Below are 19,456 nucleotides of genomic sequence, written 5' to 3' on the forward strand. Positions count from 1 at the left end.
TCAATCCAAAGGGTAAACTGAGCAGTTTCGAATGTCCAATTAAAGGGAATCACTACAGTGAATGTGCAATGTACATTTACCAAGACCATTCCAGCAATAAAGTATCACAGTTTATATGGAGCGATTTGAGATGCAAGGACAGGAGCTAGATGTAAAACTAGATTTAAAGAATGTTTTAAATTTTGAAAGATTTTGATAAAGTGAAAAATGACACTCCCTCAGTTTTGGAGAATTAATGATGAGAGGTCAGCAATTTGCAATTGTCCCTCAATAGTTCTGGTCAATATACCCCTCTAACTCAAGTACTTCATTCCACTCGCCTCAACATGTTCTCTTGCTGGTGTTGCTCTTGTCAGTGACTCTGAACAGAATAGAATTCTCCAGCTCCTGAAATGGATCTGCTCCAATGATGCACAGTTTGCGTCATTAGCATATGTTGCAGTCCCATGTCTGCCACATTTACATAGGAGATGCATTTGGACAATCAACACTTGTGGCAGCTGCTTGTAAGGCAAGAAGGGCAAGTTAAATGCCAACAATGCACAGTAGGACATTATTTTTTAAAAATGAAATAATATGCATCGTGTAGGCATCCTTGGATATTATGGATAGGAGTGAAGCTCGCCCATATAATTACTGGATAGGAGGGGATTGCTAGAGACTGCTTGACTTTTTGAGCATGTATTGTCCCACAAGATTGAATGTAGTTTTTAACCATCTGTGTGCTTTCAGAAGAAGGTAAACAAATTTTACCAGCTTATGGGATTATTTGGCAGAAAATCTCCAACAGATGAAGCACTAAAGCCACAGTCTAACGTGTTCGGAGACGGTTCCAACTATTGCCAGCTGAGATTTAAATTGACAATCTGCTCTCTCTCAGATGAATGCTTTCATTGCCAACCCTGCCTTCAGACTCACCATGTATTTTTACCCTGTGTTTTCCTGTTCCCAACAGCCGAATAAACTTAATGTAATTTCGGAGAGCAATTGCCGCTAGATACGTTAATGCAATTTCAGAGTTTGTAATGAATTATTGATTACAACCTTAATAAGAAGTAAAGGCCAGAGCAGATACCGTACCAACTCTGTTAGAATCCTACGCAATATGCTGTCTCTGGCTATATTCTGTTGACCAGGGATAACGTCTTGCCTCCCAAAGTGGCGAACCAAACTACTTCATGTGGTCACAAGGTGAAATGTTTGGGTCTGTGAGCTCCAAGGTGATAATAGCTACTGTGGGGTTCACTAAGTTCCTGCCGCTGTGCATCTGACCCAACAGGCTCCCAATCTTGTAGCTCTTGTCCCTTCTCGTTCCCTCCCCAAGTCATTCTCCCCCTCCCAACCCAGTCTCAAATTTCTCACTTAGGGGGTCATAGTGGGAAAAGTAGCCTCAAAATGGGGTCATAGAGGGAAAATGTTTGGGAAATACTGAGCTACGTAACTAATCAGCAGTTGGACTGGACAGAGAGTGTTGCTTGAGATCTTGTGTCAGTGACCATATTTCCAATGATGCCAGTTGATACTTAAAACAGGCCAGCAACAGAAATCATGGGCTGGCCCAGGTTCCCTTGTCTCAAGCATAGCAGTCCTACCTCTTACCTGAATATCAGAGGTCCCCTAACCCCAGGTCCCAGGTACTGGGCCCTGAAGAGCCCCATTGTCCAGACCCCTGACTGAAAGGCCATAGTGGAAACCCATTGGAAGGGTCTAGGAACTGGAGCTCAAGTATATGTGATAGGTTTATTCATCTGGCAGTTTACTGAGAGTACTTATCTAGTTGAATTGCAAATATTTATGTTATTTCATACTTGCTCTCTTTTAATTCCATCTACAATAGAATACAATATAAAAATGAACAATCCATGTATCCTTTTCTGAAGAAGGGCTTATGCCCGAAACGTCGATTCTCCTGCTCCTTGGATGCTGCCTGACCTGCTGCGCTTTTCCAGCAACACATTTTACAATCCATGTATCCCAACCTATCACACAAACCAATCTCTCAGTCCTAATTTCTGGTAGCTTGTTTTATATTCTGGGGGCCAGTTCAATGGGAGTCAGCTAAAACATGGATGTTGTGATCCAGGAAATAAAACCTCCTTATAGCAGGACTATGTCACAGCTGAACTTCTCAGAGAATCAAATGCCATTTAATTCAGTCTTACCTCTTAATAGCTAGTTGCATGAAACAGCTGCAGAATCCATCTGATTTATATGTCACCTGAACTTAAATTTAAAATGTATACCATTGCAAACAGAGGCTTTAGCTGTTTCTTCGGTAAATACATGTTCCCATTTCATGTCTCAATTGATCATGGTGAAAGAATAGTACCATCTGTGAAAAGAGATTTAAAGGACAGTGTAAATGATAGCTATAAATTGAGCATTGAAACTAAATGCTGTAGTTAGCCACTTTGACAAGAGGGTAATTTATGCAACAATATGTCCCCAATTTTGCACTATTGTTCCAAATGTGACCATAACCATTTCAAGAGAACTTTTGAGTAATTAATTGCAGTAATTTGAAACTAATCAAGGCATCTTTGGTGTGCAGGTCGTGCTGCTGTAATGCGTGTTTCCTTCACGTGAATTCACTGTAATGCGATTGACGAATTGGGGACAGGCATGTATGTACATAATTTTACAGTAATCTTAGGAAAAATATACCTCAGACTATATGTCGGAAATGAATTAATGTATGTAGATCATTGTCAATAAACTTCCAGATATCTGACTCAATACGGAGAGTATAGTTTTAAATATTGTGGTATATGTTCTTAGAATGAACATCTGTTAGACTACAACTCCACACTGACAGTAGTAGCAGCAATAGGTACTAGAAGATGGTAACAGCAAATGTAAGCTATAAACTGGTAACAGCAACTTGATACTGAAGGATGAAAAGATTTCAACATTGGCAGTTTCAAAAATCCATTTTCCTAACAATCACCTACAACCTGCCGGAGTTCAGAACAAGAGTTGCAGCTACAACCAAGATGAGGCTACAACTATAAAGAAACAAAACAAAAAAGGAATACTTTCTCTCACGTGTTAAAAAAATGCGACCACAGGTAATCAGACTTTTTTTTAGAAGCTCTAGGAGTTTAATTGCTGCTGAAAGAATAATCCACACCACCAAAGAGCAGCTGGAAAAGTACAGTAAAAATATTCTGATTAAACTGTATTTTACATTTAAAATATTATAGTTGTCTCCAAACAGCAGTGGATTTTACCATCTTACATTTACAAAGAGAGAGTATATAATGTCAATATTCTTTCCTTTTTGGTGCTGACACCATTTTAAAGCAGCTACAACAAATCAATAAAAACAACTTTAAGAACACCTAAAGTAGCAATAAGTCGAGCAGGGAATTCAAAAGCAAGAAGCCAAAGATGCAAAATAGACGCATTATAAAACAAAAAGATTAATTTTCTTCTCGCAATTGTAGAACGTATGAAAAAGTACAGCAATAATAGAAAGTAGACATTTGAACTTGGACTGGCATTCCAGTGAAATTCTGTTAGAATTCTAATTATTCAAAAAAAGCATTAATCCTCATTATATAGACGAGCAAATTATGTATAAAGAGAAACAGGATGTCAAATTTCTTAGCATTTTGAGGAATGATGGTTTCAAAAGAATTGAATCCTTCAATATTTTGAATAATGACAAATATCCAGACCTGATTTTCAAAGTCCTAGATGTTCAGCTTAAGATCTGAGTCGACTTCAGGAGGCACAAGTTTGAGTTTGTGTCAGAGTGTCAACAGCCAGATGAAATTAACAACTAATTCATAGGCAAAGCCAATGCGATGTCTAGATTGTGATTTCACTGACGCTAATCTTATAAAAGGGTGGTGGAACCGGTCATTGTCTCTATACGCAAATCTTTCTGAAAGGCACTTCTAGACAAACTTAAAGATTACACTGAGGGCAGTTGGATGCAAGTTTGAAGCAATTGTAGCAGGGCATTGTACAATGCAAGTGGTTCAAATGCTCAGAGAGACCCAAAGAGCAATACAATTCCTCATATCATCATGTGCAGGAGAACCAAACAAGGAACAATTTCAAATACACTTCCAAACTCCCAGCCATGGCATACAAGCATGTCACTGAAGTCAAAGAGGTACCTACAATATTAAGCTTACAGACGCCGTTCAGATAGCACGTAGGATCACTTTGACACATCCCATGGATGCTGTCAGCAAAGCTGAAGCCTTTACCTCCACCCAGATTATATGTTCCAATAGGAACGTGCAATATGCACTAACATGTTAGTATTAGCCCTGGTACACGTGCAAATATGCATTTATGCATTTTACACGCGGGCATGGGAAATTGCACTAATTAATGCAGTCCACGCGCAATAAACTGGCTACAGCATCAATATAACTGATCAACTGATCAAGTCATGTGAAGTCTGTCAACTCAATTAGCCTCAATGATCATGACAGCCTCTCATTCCAACAAATTCCTTCTGAACTGTGGTGCAAGATTGCAACTGATGTTTTCCATATCCAAAAACAGGACAACATCTTGATGAGTGACTATTTTACCAAATTCCCTTTTGTGAAAAAAATCAAAAACATCACAAGTGCAACAGTTGCTGACAAACTAATTGCCATATTCGTTATGTTTGGCATTCTTCAGCAACTTGAGCCCAATATCAATTCTCAGTACATGACTGCACTCTTCCAAGACATGTAGATGAATATGGGTATTCAACACACATCACTTCACAATCCTCAATTTAATGGTGTTGCAGAATGCACTGTGTGTATGGTGAAGTCCATGACCAATAAATGCAAAGGGTTTTGCCAAGATTTCTGGATGACCACATTAATTGTATGTACTGCTCCTCACAGCAATAGTTTATCCTCATTGGCAGTGTCACATTTGGAAGACAGATCCACCCAGTCATTCTGTCACACATTCTTACCACCCAGTCACATGTACTTGCTGTATTGCTGAAAGAAGGGAGAAGATGATACAAAAGCAGAATCAACAAACATGCAGTTATCCCCAATTGATCCAGAAGTTTGATATCTTTGTTCGAATACATGGGTCCATGGAAAATTACTACAATGTTATATACAGTCCAGGTCATACAACATTGTCAAAAACAGTGGTAAAATATCATAGTGAAATGGATAGCTGATCCGAGCTGCACATTAGCTATTATCAGTCATACAAGTTGTTGACTCTGGTGTTGAAACTACTATACCAAACAACAACCAGCCATCCATAACACAGGAGACACATACATTCACAGTGACAAAGCATTCCGTAAAGTAACATAGCTGAGCCATAATCATTGTATATTAGATCCAGTCATATTGCATATCCATCAGTGTTGCCTTAATATATAAAGTTAATTTACCATTGTGCACCCTTGTATATATTTATCAGAACAGGATTTCTGTTTTTCAAGAGAAAGAAAGGCATGTTGTTTTATTGCACAGATCTCAGAAAGGTCTCTATATCCTTAAGACAGGTAGATGACAGCATGATATATGAAGCTGTGGTACAAAAAGTCTCCATCTGAGTTGCTGCCATCTTACTCTCTATATATTCAAGTTGTAGTCTTCCTGCTAATCATCCAGTAGTCAGCCAGTCAACTATGTGTATAATGTAATAGCGACTTAAATAAGTACATAGTAGAGAACATGTTTCACTGTTAATAAAATTTCAAGTATCTGACTCAATACGAGTCTGAATTTCTGTAGTATATGTTCCATATGCTAACTCAAATTGCAATCACGGCACCCACCTCACCTCCAATTATAATGCCTTGTTAAACAATTTCCTCTTCCTATCTTCAGTGCTTTATGAAAAAAGTTAAAAGAAAACCGATGAAACACATCATGCTTTTTAATAACTCGTATGATTTTGAGTTGGCCAAACTAAACGGAGAGGTTTAGATTGACAGTTCAGGGAAAATGAGTTGAAATCCAACACAGCAGTTTCAGAATTTCAGTTCAGTTAAAAGAATCTGGAAATAAAGAGCTGAAGTCAGCTTAGCTGGGGTGGATTGTTGTCAAAATTCAAGGTGTTCGTGGAGACCTATTGCTAACTCCAATCCCCACTTTTAACTGTATTCTGAGGCAACCGACAAAAACATTCAGTTTTCTCAGAGGGATGGATTGTAAATGTTGGACTTGCCTCCAATGCCCATCATGAATAACACTGAAGAAAATGTGAAAGAAATACAGCACCAAGCCAGACCAAAGTAACAGTGCCAGCTGTGGTTTGTATTGAGTTCAGGAACAAAGGCTCCCTGTGCTCACTGCTCAGTTGACTGACTTCCAATGTTATAAACATCACGTCTGGCATATCCATTAAGAAGAATTTTAAGTAAGAGTGAGTTTATAAAATTCTTGGCAAGATAAATGCATTTTGTAAACAAGAGAGTTAGACAATAGACTGAAGTTATTGTTGTGAAGTCTAAATCACATGAGGCTGCCAAAAGAAGAGCTCACACCACATTTGCTTTAGTGTAGTCAGAAGTTAGATTTGGATCCATCTTCTAAATTATACTGACATTTTCATGCCTATACTGTCATATATTTACACAAATATAACAACTTTATTTCATGTACAATACCACAAATAATAATCTTAAAAGATTTACAACTCATTAACAAGACTATAAATATGCCGTAAGACATAATGAAGTGAAACATAGGATTTGGAATAGACTATTCAACCTTTGAAGCTGTCTTACCATTCAACGATATCATTACTGACCTGTACTTCATTCCACTCAACTGCCTTGTTTCTGAAACTCTTAACCTCCAGCAGAGTGTTTTACCTGAAACTGCAAAGCTTGTATTATCCCTTGTAACATGAGGATGGCATGGTGGCTCAGTGGTTAGCACTGCTGCCTCACAGCACCAGGGACCTGGGATCAATTCCATTCTTGGGTGACTGCCTATGTGGAATTTACACATTCTCCCTGGGTCTGTGTGGGTTTCATCTGGGTGCTCCGGTTTTCTCCCACCCTCCGAAGATATGCAGGTTAGGTGAATTAGTATTGCTAAATTGCCCAACAGTGTTCAGGGATGTATAGGTTGGGTATGTCAGTCAGGGTAGGGGAACGGATCTGGGTGGGTTACTCTTTGGCCAACCTGTTCCCCACTGTAGCGATTCTATGATAAGGTATTGTGCATGAATATTGTGGTATTGAAGAATCCAACAAATATTTATTACAGCTAACTGTACAGACGGTTTTATATACAAACATTGCATTTTCAGGCACTTCGGTGTTGTTAACGTAATAGTTTACAAAGAGAAATTAGCTTTCAATAGCATATCATGCTTCCACAGTAAGGTGGAGTATGAACCTTTACACCCTCAGGCCCATGCTGTGAGACAATGATGATATCATGAGCATGGCTCATATAGGTATACTGACAATAAGACATGCTACAACACTGAACAAACAGAAATTTATCAACATGTATTTACATTTTCAGCTGAGCTGCCAGTTTCAGCAGTTTTTGTAGAGGACAGTTGTTGGTTTCCAGTACCTGTTGCTGAGGAAGGGCTGCCTGTCATCTGCTGAACAGAATAGCTTTAAATTTTAAAGTTGTGCCTTTGTGCTCTCCAACTCAAAGAAATAGTCTCTGGCTGTTAACTGTCAGTCAGTATTCATGGATACATTCTTTATGGCAACACTTCTCCCTTTCAGAGCCCCCTTGTCAACCAACCAGTATGTTCTTTCCATTCTGTACAATGTTGGTTTTCTGTGTGGATTTGCATTCTTGCAACATGTCCTGATGAGTGCCAGACAAAAAAGCTTTGAGAAAATGTGTTTTATTTTCAAAACATACTGAAATAGTTCATATCCATCTACCGTTTCAAATCTTTTGATCAACTGACACATCTCAATTTGACTACTGTTAATTTTCTATATTCAGCAGAACACAAGCCAATGTAATTATTCTTTCAGTCTTGGTAAAAATTCTTGCTATTCGTAAATGCACCCTGGATATGCAAAGCAAACAACAGATTTTCTTTCTCCTCTTTTCTCAGATACTTAGAAATGAGGATGACTAGTTTCCATTCCAGTCCAATACGTTCTGAGACCACTGATAAGTCCAATTTTCAATCTTGTAGTCATGATTTGGAGATGCCAGTGTTGGACTGGGGTGTATAAAGTTAAAAATCACACAACACCAGGTTATAGTTCAACAGGTTTAATTGGAAGCACACTAGCTTTCGGAGCATTGCTCCTTCATCAGGTGGTAGTGGAGGGCTCAATCCTAACACACAGAATTTATAGCAAAAATTTACAGTGTGATGTAATTGAAATTATACATTGAATAATTGATTGTTAAGTCTTTCATCTGTTTAAATAACATGATAGTTTCACTTCTTTCATGTGTAAATCACAAAGCCTTTTTTTAAAGTAGCATTCTCAGGTTAGCTGTTAACAATGGAAGATAGCTAGACAATATGTTGAAGGTGTTGGCCCCCTGTGTTCTCTGTCTATGCCATGATGTTTAGATTGATTCTAATCTAAAAAGTGAGATAACGGAGTTTTACATGAATTCATGCAGTTTTTGAGCTCAGAGAATGAATGCAGTTTTGAGCAAAATACAATGTAACCCTGCAAGTACAAATTCACCTCACAAAACATATGTGAGCATGTGGGTCTATGTCTGTCTGTGTGTGTGTGTCTGTCTGGGTTGGGGGTTGTGAGTGTGAGAAAGAGTATGTGTGTAGTGAGTGTAGAGTGTCTTAAGTCTGTGAAGGGGTGCATGTATGAGTGTGGGAGTCTGTGTGTCTGTAAGGGTGTGTGTGGGTGTCTGTGTGCGCGTCTGTGTATATGTGTGTCCGTATGTATGTGCGTATAGGTGTGTGTGTGTGTGTGTAGTGCAATGGTGGTCACCTGTAATTTGACATGAACCCAAGGTCCGGGTTGAGGCTCTCCTTATGGGTACCGAACTTAGCGATCAGCCTCTGCTTGGCCACTTTTCGCTGCTGCCTGTCCGGAAGTCCGCCTTGGAGGATGGTCACCTGAAGGTCCGAGGTCGGATATCCTGGACTACTGTGGCACAAACCCACCAACACTCCAAAACAAAAACTAACAAACTTAAAAGACCCAGTACAACCCATGAACAAAACCAACGTCATCTACAAAATTCCATGCAAGGACTGCCAAAAACACTACGTAGGACAAACAGAAAGAAAGTTAGCCACAAAAAGACATGACCCTCTCTCCCTCGTAGCCTTACACACGGATGAAAGAAATCACCATTTCGACTGGGACAACACACCTATCCTGGGACAGGCTAAGCAAAGACATGCCAGAGAATTCCTAGAGGCCTGACACTCCAACCACAACGCCATAAACAAACACATAGATCTAGATACCATCTATCAACCCTTCAGAAAACGAACAGGAAATGACATCACCATAAACCCCAGGAACCCCAAACAGGACAAACATATAAATAGAAAGCAGGAGACAACAGCTTCGCTTCACTTGGAGGTTGCCACTGATGATGTTACCTAGCCAGGTAATGAAACGTCTGGATATCAAACCTACAGCTCAGCGAGCAAACCTGATTCTATTTGGGGAAGAGTTCTCCTGGCTTCCTACCTAATCTTGAGTCCTTTCATACCACCAAAATAAATGATCTCATTGTAATTGGTTGCTCTTTAATATAAAGACATTCGACGGTGGAGAACAGCAGTGATTTCGCTCAAAAATAATTTTTTTTGTAAGTGTTGCACTTAGAACATGGAAGATGCTACATGAATGTAAGTCATTTCTTCACTTCATTTATAACACCATCCTGATCTTCTTGTTAATGCAGAGTTAGACTTCACTTTGTGAGGGTATGAATAACTTAAATGAGAGGAAAAGCTTTGACACAATCGTATCCTTGATGGAGCTGCTTCTGTTCTGCTTATATAACTGGGCTTAATACTTCCTTTGAGGAAGTCAAACTTCCATCATCTAATAGCTCAGAAAGTCTCATTCTCTACAAGATTTGCCTCCTGAAAGGATCAAATTACAATTTCTGCCTGTCCGATTTTATCGTTCGACCCCCATATGGTCAATACAAGCATTCAGAATAATTAATTAATTAAACATTGTGCCTTTTTCCTGGGCATGGACTGCCCTCTAGTGAGTAGGTAAAACATTTTGCAAATTGAAAGAGCTTTTTATCTGGAATTTCTCTTCCAAAGTCATTCCCATTTCACGCCTTTGATTTTCATGGTCGCTATTTTCTATGGTCCAAATTCAATGGTCATTTTGGTGACTGCCTAATATTCCCTACTGTAAATGGGAGGGCTTGTTTCTGTCTTTGAAAAAAAAGCTTCTAAAGTCTTGTTCAAAACAAGTGACCATTATTTGGTCTGTACATACAAGGAATGTTCCTATTTTCACAAATGATCATAAATTTTCTACCAGTACAGTATTGGAGCAGTCAATTTATACATTTAGAGAGATTTAATTGGCAACTGTTTATTTAATTACATTGTGCCCCACCTTACTGTGACCTGTCTGACTCTTGATTAGTTTATTCACGTGCTTCTGTGCATCCAACAAGCAAATTCTCACTCACCGAAATTTTAAACTCATCATCCCATGATCCCCACATGCCAGTCTCCACTCAACAGCGTTCCTTTTAGTCCTTGGCTCAGGACATATGTTACAGGATAAGCCTCTGTTTGTTGAATAATCCAGGGATACCAATAGCCTTGAATAGCTTTAGATTTTTACCTTTTATCCTCTTATGACCTCGCCTGTATTGTAGTAACCAGGTTTAATCTGGGATTGAGGCGTTCAATTCTGAAATAAACTCTAATTTGCTTGAAACCTCTACTCAAAACAAACTCGCTTCTTGTTCCATTCTGTTAGCCAGCCAGATGGTTAAGTTTGGATGGTTACATTCTGTAGATTATGTCTAACTTGTCTTCATTCTCCCCAGGCTTGCTCAGTGCTTTGGTTACCATAGTGACTTATTATTGATACACCACTTAGCGAGTATTGCTGCTGACTCGCTTTGAATTTCTTCCAATCTTTTTGCCAATAGAACTACCATGTCTACCTCCTCAACAAGAGTGAGAGGTTTTACTACTCTTCTGATCTTTTTTAGTTTTCCAAGCTAAAGGGCAACACTCACCTCCCTCTCCCAAAAGAAAAGTTTTGAATTTTTCTACACATCATGAACCCATCACAAAGGCTAACATATGAAGTTTCACAGTCAGAGTGTGGTGCTGGAAACGCACAGCCAGTCAGGTAGCATCCAAGGAGCAGGAGAGTCAACGTTTTGAGCATAAGCCCTTCATCAGATTCCTGATGAAGGGCTTATGCTCAAAATGTCGATTCTCCTGCTCCTCGGATGCTTCCTGACTGGCTGTGCTTTTCCAGCACCACACTCTTTGACTCTTTGACTCTGATCTACAACATTTGCAGTCCTCATTTTCTCCTAAATGAAGTGTTGTGAAAAACAAGTTTCATGTTCCTGGCATCTCCTAAGGACGGATGTTTCAAAACACAATCCTCCATTTTAAAATGCTTCAATGTTTTGTTTACCGAAGCAATAACTTTCACCTGAGATTTTTCATAGTTTTACCAGACTCAAATATTTCTAGACTGGCCTTGTTTGGCTGGCCGGCCAATCAGCTGTTCATTCAGATTTCACAATTCCTCCATTTCAGTCTTGTATCTTTTCATGAGGCCTGCTTTAGCTAACTGCAATGGAGATCATATTTTCTAAATAAGATTATTGACATAAAGTGACATTCAGCCTATTCTGTCCAGTTTCTAATCTGATTTAATTAAAGGTCCCAGAAAGCCTGGCTTGCAACTTTGAATATTGCTTTTGACCCATTTATGACAATGTTTTCAAATTCATAGCTCCACAAAAAAATCATCTGTGTGCATCATAAAGGTGCCTGAGAGTTGCTCATTCCCTCTTCAATGCTGCCAGTACAACAGTGCAGTGTCTGTTTCAACTGGAGAGGGGTTATTATGCCCTAAGAGCCATTCCCACCTGGCAGGTAGGATTAATTAAGGAAAATTAAAGGAAGCCGTTGAAGTTTTCCAGTAGACAGTGTTTGCTGATACCAACAACCATGGGCAACAATGCTTGCGTACTTATTCAAGAATGCATTGTTCCAAGCATTGATGTCATCATGTCGACTTTACATCATACACAAATGCATTACCCTCACCCTCCATTCAGATCTCTTACCATCCCCCATCGCAATTTTGGTTTTTGTTTCTTATACACGCATCCTCCCCACAGCCCGTAACACCTACACATGCACAGTCTGAGCGGCACATGTATCAGTGTTGACAAAAACAGCCTTTCCAGTTGGCCACTGGTTTTCCCCAGAGGCAGAGACTAATGTCAGTGCCTGAAGGCAGGAAGCTGACAGGCTGACTGAGGTGCCAGGAACTCAGGCAGGCTAGAAGCCTTCACTGCGTGCATGCAAGAGTAACTCCAGGCTGCTTTAGAGAACGACTCCCTTATTCTGGCCCCATGGTGGTTGTTTGGCTGCGGTATCTGTGTTTTCATATGTTGGCACTGGGAACAGCATCCAGAAATCAGCACACCAGCTGGTGCAGATATTTTTAAATCCCAAACACCCTGGTGGTGAGCAGTGGAAACTCAACCCATTCAGTTTGTGAACATCTGCGTTGTCTGACATCCAAGTCCATCCAGCATAGCTTGACATCCCATTCAGCTCTCCTAGTCCCAGTGTTCACAAGTTGTGCCAGGCAACATACAGTCATTAAGAAAAGACGCTGAGACAATTTAGGAAGATATTCACCATGTCCTGTTACTAAAGGTCATCACGGGACCAGCAAGGATTATCGATGGGTATCTGGTGGGGAAGCAATTGGTTCCATTTTATTTCAGTTTCTTCCAGCCAGTTTTCTAATGAGTGGAACAGGATGTCAGCAGATGGGAATCCAAAAAGCAGGTTGAGAAAAGAGAAACCAAAGGGAAAAATGGTTTGCAATTAAAATGTTTGGAAAGCTAAATTCAGCTAGAAAACAACAAAGGAAAAAATTTCCCATACCTTAATTTATCTGTGGCTAAAACATGTTTTTCTACAATCTGCCATTAACCGTATCAATGGTCTGACTTGACACAGTGTGCATTGCAAGCAAGAAGCAAAGGATAGTTCGCTTTCATGTGTTTCTAATGCATTTGCACAATTTTGCTGTGATGTGAACTGACCATAAAATCAGCTGCATGGTTCACAGGATTTGAAATGTCTCAGTATACTTCTTCTGTCACACTACTTACTGACTCTGTTAAAATAGTACAGATACAGAAACTTAGAATCTTAGTGTTGTCACATTTCCCCACTCAGTCAAAGCAAAATGCTCAGAGACACAGTATGGCTTTACCTCCTTTATCTTTATACCAGGCCTTGGAGGGAGAGAGAACAATCGCCCAAGTGTGCAGGGACATCGGTCCCAGTCTTTTTTGGAACAGCAGATTCTTAATGAATTACATAGTCATTTTACAGGGAGGAGCATCCAGATAAGGCAACATACATATTGATTGGGTGACTGTTACAATAGTAAAGATTAAGCCATATTGATGCACAATGAATGTTCTTAATCTTAACTGGCTTCACATATGAATATTTTTCACCTTACATACTGAATGCTTCCAATATTGTGAAATGGTTGTACACAATGAATGTTTTTCCACCTTGTTAACCCATTACCCTAGCCTCCAACACCCCATTGTTGACTGCAAGTTCTTATCTGATCTGAGTCATGCTCAGCTGAACCTCTTGTTTCACAAAACTCAGAACTCAACTCTTTCCCTACCTGCTCATACCCTATACACATACTCAATAGAATCCCTACAGTGCAGCAAGAGGCCAGTCAGCCTATCTGGTGGAGGTGGAAAATGTCAAAATGTTCTCGAAGATAATGTTTCTGAAAGAGTGAATGTTGCTGTTGCAATAACTCCATCTAAACTGCTGACATCACACTGTCTCTGCTAACCTTCCAAAGAGCATCCCATCCAGAACTAGCCCATCCCTTTAACCCTGCCTAGGTTTTTTTTATCATAGCTAACCACCTAACTTGCACATCCCTGGACACTACAAGGCAATTTTTAGCACAGTCACCAACCTAACCTACACATCTTTGGACAGTGGGGCAGTACGGCTAAACACTGTCCTACCATGCTACCCACTTGATGACAACTAGTTAACTAGAAGAATCAAAGTAGTAGAGAATCATTAATCCCAAATATTACTGGATGCATCTTCTAATGTTCAATCCAATACTGGTGTTAGCAAGATGTTATCAGGTAGAGATGGAGTGTGACAAAATATTCACTAAGATAATATTTCTGAAAGAGTTAATGTTGAAATTGCATTAACTCCATCCAAACTGCTGACATCACATGGTCTTTGGGTCAAAAAACAGTTAGATTTGACAAGTTCTCAATGGAAACAGACATGACATATAATTTAATTACACCTAACTAATCAATGTTAATTGTACCTATTTCTATCATACAAGAAACCACATCTTGTTATGGAAGGCAACTGCCTCCTCTGGTTAAGAGTTTTCAAGTGAACTATTCTTTACTCATAATTAGATAGGCTCTTAGCCTCAGCCTACACAGATAGATTATTTCTGAGCTGTGTCTACCTGCTTCAGGAAGGGTTGGTAGATAAGCAAGATACTGGAAGAACACAGCCAGGCAGCATCAGGAGGTGGAGAAGTCAATGTTTTGGGTGAAACCCTTCTCCAGGAAGAGTTGTACAATTCATTGGGCTCCAGCTGAATGGAAGTTCCACTGCTTTTGGAGTTCATTCAAATTATCTTCAAAAATTGAGGATCAAACACAACAAAGTGCTGAAGAGAAGCTTGCTTCGATCTCAGGCCCCAGAGAGAATGTCATTCTCTGCTGCACCTGGGGCTTGAGACCTAAGCGAGAGAGAATGATCAGAGAGCCAGCGATAGTTATCCTGGTTGCAGAAAGAGAAAGAACTGCTCTTCAGCCATTTCACCAAAACTAACCTAGTTAGATAGGGCAGTGAAGGTAGAACAATTGGTGGAGAGGAGCTCTAACAACCACGCAAACATTTGAAAGATGTGAACTTCATCCCTTGTGCACATTTTGTGTAGTTTTAGGAGGTGAGTTTATTTGTGACACATGAGGAGGCTGCCTACTGCAATGAAAGCAAGAAGTACTTAAATAAAAGTTTAAAGCAAGGAGTATTTTCAGTTTGCTTTCATGATATAAAATATGGACCATCCCTTCAGCTGATTTTAACAATACATGTAACTATTTTGGATAGAAATGGATTAAAAAAAGAGAAAATACTGTCTTAAGTTGACCAAGGGATCAACTGTCCCACACAGGTTCAGCAAACTTTCATGAGACTGACATGAAGACCATCTGAGCTGAAATTAATATTTTCTCCAAAGGCAATAAAGCCAGTCAGTCAGCCCCTATGGGAAGCATGTGAAGGATTATAGCCCCCATTTTATTTACCCCTATGTATTTAGCCCCATTACATTTATTTATCTGATTTTTCACATTTTGGAGACAAGACACTGCCAGCAATTATCAAAACTGAAAAAGATGACCTCAGCAAGCATGACCTTTACAAGCAACTTACTGCTTTAAAGATTTTATTTTCAGTAGCCCCGAGGTGAGGGATTAAAGATGAAAACAGATTAGATTACATTACAGTGTGGAAACAGGCCCTTCGGCCCAACAAGTCCACACCGACCCACCGAAGCGCAACCCACCCATACCCCTACATTTATTCCTTACCTAACACTACGGGCAATTTAGCATGGCCAATTCACCTAACCTGCACACCTTTGGACTGTGGGAGGAAACCAGAGCACCCGGAGGAAACCCACACAGACACGTGGAGAACATGCAAACTCCACACAGTCAGTCGCCTGAGGCGGGAATTGAACCCGGGTCTCAGGCGCTGTGAGGCAGCAGTGCTAACCATTGTGCCACTGTGCCGCCCACTGTGCCACTGTGCCGCCCACTAAGATGAAGTCCCTCTCTCTCTATCTTTTTTGTCTTCCTCTCTCTCCCTACTTCTCGGTATCTGGAAATAAAGCAGCCAGTGACTGTTGTATTATGGTGTCGATGTATTATGGTGGCACAGTGGTTAGCACTGCTGCCTCGCAGCGCCTGAGACCCGGGTTCAATACCCGCCTCAGGCGACTGACTGTGTGGAGTTTGCACGTTCTCCCCGTGTCTGCGTGGGTTTCCTCCGGGTGCTCCGGTTTCCTCCCACAGTCCAAAAGATGTGCAGGGTCAGGTGAATTGGCCATGCTAAATTGCCCGTAGTGTTAGGTAAGGGATAAATGTAGGGGTATGGGTGGGTTTCGCTTCGGCGGGTCGGTGTGGACTTGTTGGGCCGAAGGGCCTGTTTCCACACTGTAATGTAATCTAATGTAATCTAATGTAATCTAATCTAAAACGATTCCAGCCCACACGGGCACTGTACCTTCAAGACTGTTACATAAACTGTAACATGTAAAATTCCAATATAAAGGTACCCATCTCAAATTCAGTCATTCTCACTGTGCCAATCAGTTGGTACTGCATGTTTAGCCAGTCAGCTATGTCCATACGATATACAGTAATAGCAATAAATGCAAAATCCAGACAATGGGCTGAATCTTAAGGTATTTTCGGCCAAGTCCATGTTGTGTAAGTTTTTGGAGGGATTTCTGCTGTGTGGTCTAGCAAACCTTCTCACTGTATCTTGCCAAACTCACTGCGATAACTGCCTACCTTACCGTTATGGGAATCCATCACATCCAATTCAAGCCCAACCCACCTTTCCCAGAACAACTTGCCACTCAGTGGCTATTCCAGAATTCACTGGTGGCCCTTGCCTTCGCGCCATTTTTTAAAGCCGGTTGTGCAACCAGACAAGCACTATCAGTCCAAAACGGGCTTGCACAGGTCCTGGTATTTACCGCAGACATGGCAGAAAGCAGTACCCGCTTTGCAATCAGCGACCTGGAGGTCCTGCCAGGTGGACTGTTGCGGATACAATACTTCCTCTTCTCCCTAGACCAGCAGCAGACACCGCAACACCCAAACCATGCCAGCCTGGTCTGTAGTTGCCACCAAGGGCAATTTAATGTTGTTTTTAGAATCACTTTGCACTGCAAGATGGTACTTTTTTTCATATTCAGTCAAGCTCGCTTGTTTACAAATCTAATGGCATGAGCAAGTTTTCTGGGATGACATCAATATTTCATCGTATGCCTCACTCTGTCTAAACTAAACTTTTCACTGTACTCAGGCAGGTATGACAACAATAAATCAAATCAAATCAACAGTTAGGTCAGATAGCTGGACAACAGGTCTCTGGTGCAGAGTGATATCAAAAATGCAGGTTCATTTTCCATACCAGCTGAGATCACCTCAAAGAGCCCCACCATCTCAATCTTGCCTCGGATGTGGTGATCGTCAGGTTAAATCCATCGTCTCTCTCTCTCTCTCTCTAATGAAAGAACAGCCCTATGATCCTCTCAGACTACAGCGACTTTACCAAGCACATAAACTACACAGACAAGTGAGTCCATTTATAAACCTTATACTTTACTATGCTAATGTTAAGATCACCAAAGACTGATCTATTGAATAAAAAATGGCTCCACAGAAATTATTTTGAATCAGACTCTAGTGGGTTAACAACTACTAGAAAGAATTTAAAGTAGCCCTACAAAAAGTAGTTAACACTAAATCATTAGACAATCACACAGTCATTGTTCGACTGTTGTCTGAAGAAGTCAGCTCCACCCTTGTAACAGAACAACCCAAGTCATTCAGTTTGTAAATACAATTCATAATTGTTCTATCTTAACTAGTTCCGATTGACTCTTCATCATATTTCTCTAGGTGTTTTTTGAAACCGTGTGTACATAGAATGGTTCAATCGTGTGGTGAGGGGACCTTAGGCTTTTTCCAGATGGATGCATCAAGAATCAGCTGAATAGCTTTCATCATCTGTACCTGTTTAGTGACTTTGTGATCTTACAAGGATAATGGTAAAATTGGGGGAAATGTGAATGCAGCCTTTAGTGTGGAAAAATACACTAAGTGCATTTCGTTGGATAAATTTAAAAATGAGAAGTGCTGGAAGATACATCTGTCATTAAACAAAAGGAAAATGCTCCAATCCCCAGATTGTAGAAACTGCATCTTTCTATCACATTCTTTGCTTCAATGTAACTCAAATCATTTCAAAAAACTACTTGTCACATTTGTTTTAATTGTTTTGCCACACACCACAGATCCTAATCATGAAATGAGATTATTTCTTGATGCAGCTCACCAACAGATACATTTATTATTCGATATTACTCTGAGTATAAATGAAGAACTTCTCATGTTACATTGCAAGTAGATATAAACTAATGAGATAAGAGCACAATCCTGACAGTTCTCGAGAATATGTCCTTGCTTATTTTCTAAGCTGAAATAGCTCTGTTGTAATAAACAAAGTTAAATGAATAAAGTAGACATTTTTACAGCACGTAGAGAACACACCTGCTTTTATAAACACAAAAATCTCAAACAAAAGCAAGATTCATTCCCGCAGTAATTGGAAGGTAATGGTGCAATTACAGCTCTGTTTATATCTTTCTCAGACTTCAGCCAGTTAAACTGTGAACAGTAACCTTTGTTGATCTCCTGTGACATTGATCATGAATATTTTCTTTTTCTATTTGGATTATACAACCTTAGCTTGGCCGTGTTGTAAAGGTTTGTTCATTTACTAAACCCCAGTTTTACTGGCCCGGCCAGGTTTGACCAGACATTTAACTGATTTCAAATTTCATTTTAGAATATTAAATGTTCTTTTTTTCAGTAAGGTGTTTCATACACGTGTCACAGAGTGTGCGGATCTGAATTGTTTCTGCTAACCATATGAAACATTATTTTAAAACTGATCACATAAACATATTGTGCCATCCATGAACACAGGACATGCAGAAGCTCTTCACAATCAATGAGGACTTTAATGTTCGAGTATATTTGCTTCTAGGAGAAAGTGAGGACTGCAGATGCTGGAGAGTCAGAGTCGAAAAGGGTGGTGCTGGAAAAGCACAGCAGGTCAGGCAGCATCCGAGGAGCAGGAGAGTTGACTTTCAGGCCATAAGCCCTTCATCAGGAAAGCCCAAAATGTCAACTCTCTTGTTCCTCGGATGCTGCCTGACCTGCTGTGCTTTTCCAACACCACACTTTTCAACTCTATATTTGCTGCGGTAGGGGTGGGATAGACACAGTGAATTTACAGAATTAAACTCTTTTCATAAAATTATTTGTGGCCGAGAATTCCCTACAAATCCCATGAAGTAACCTGGCTACCCATGGGCATTACTCTACAAACTTGCACTTTTTTTAGCCCCCTTAGTAGGTCAAAGAATTATATAATTTTATACTCAATATAATTCATCCAT

The sequence above is a fragment of the Chiloscyllium plagiosum genome, unplaced genomic scaffold (genome assembly GCF_037043375.1).
Source record: "Chiloscyllium plagiosum isolate Xiang-an unplaced genomic scaffold, Cpla_swu_hap1 HiC_scaffold_31, whole genome shotgun sequence".
Classification (NCBI taxonomy): Eukaryota; Metazoa; Chordata; class Chondrichthyes; order Orectolobiformes; family Hemiscylliidae; genus Chiloscyllium; species Chiloscyllium plagiosum.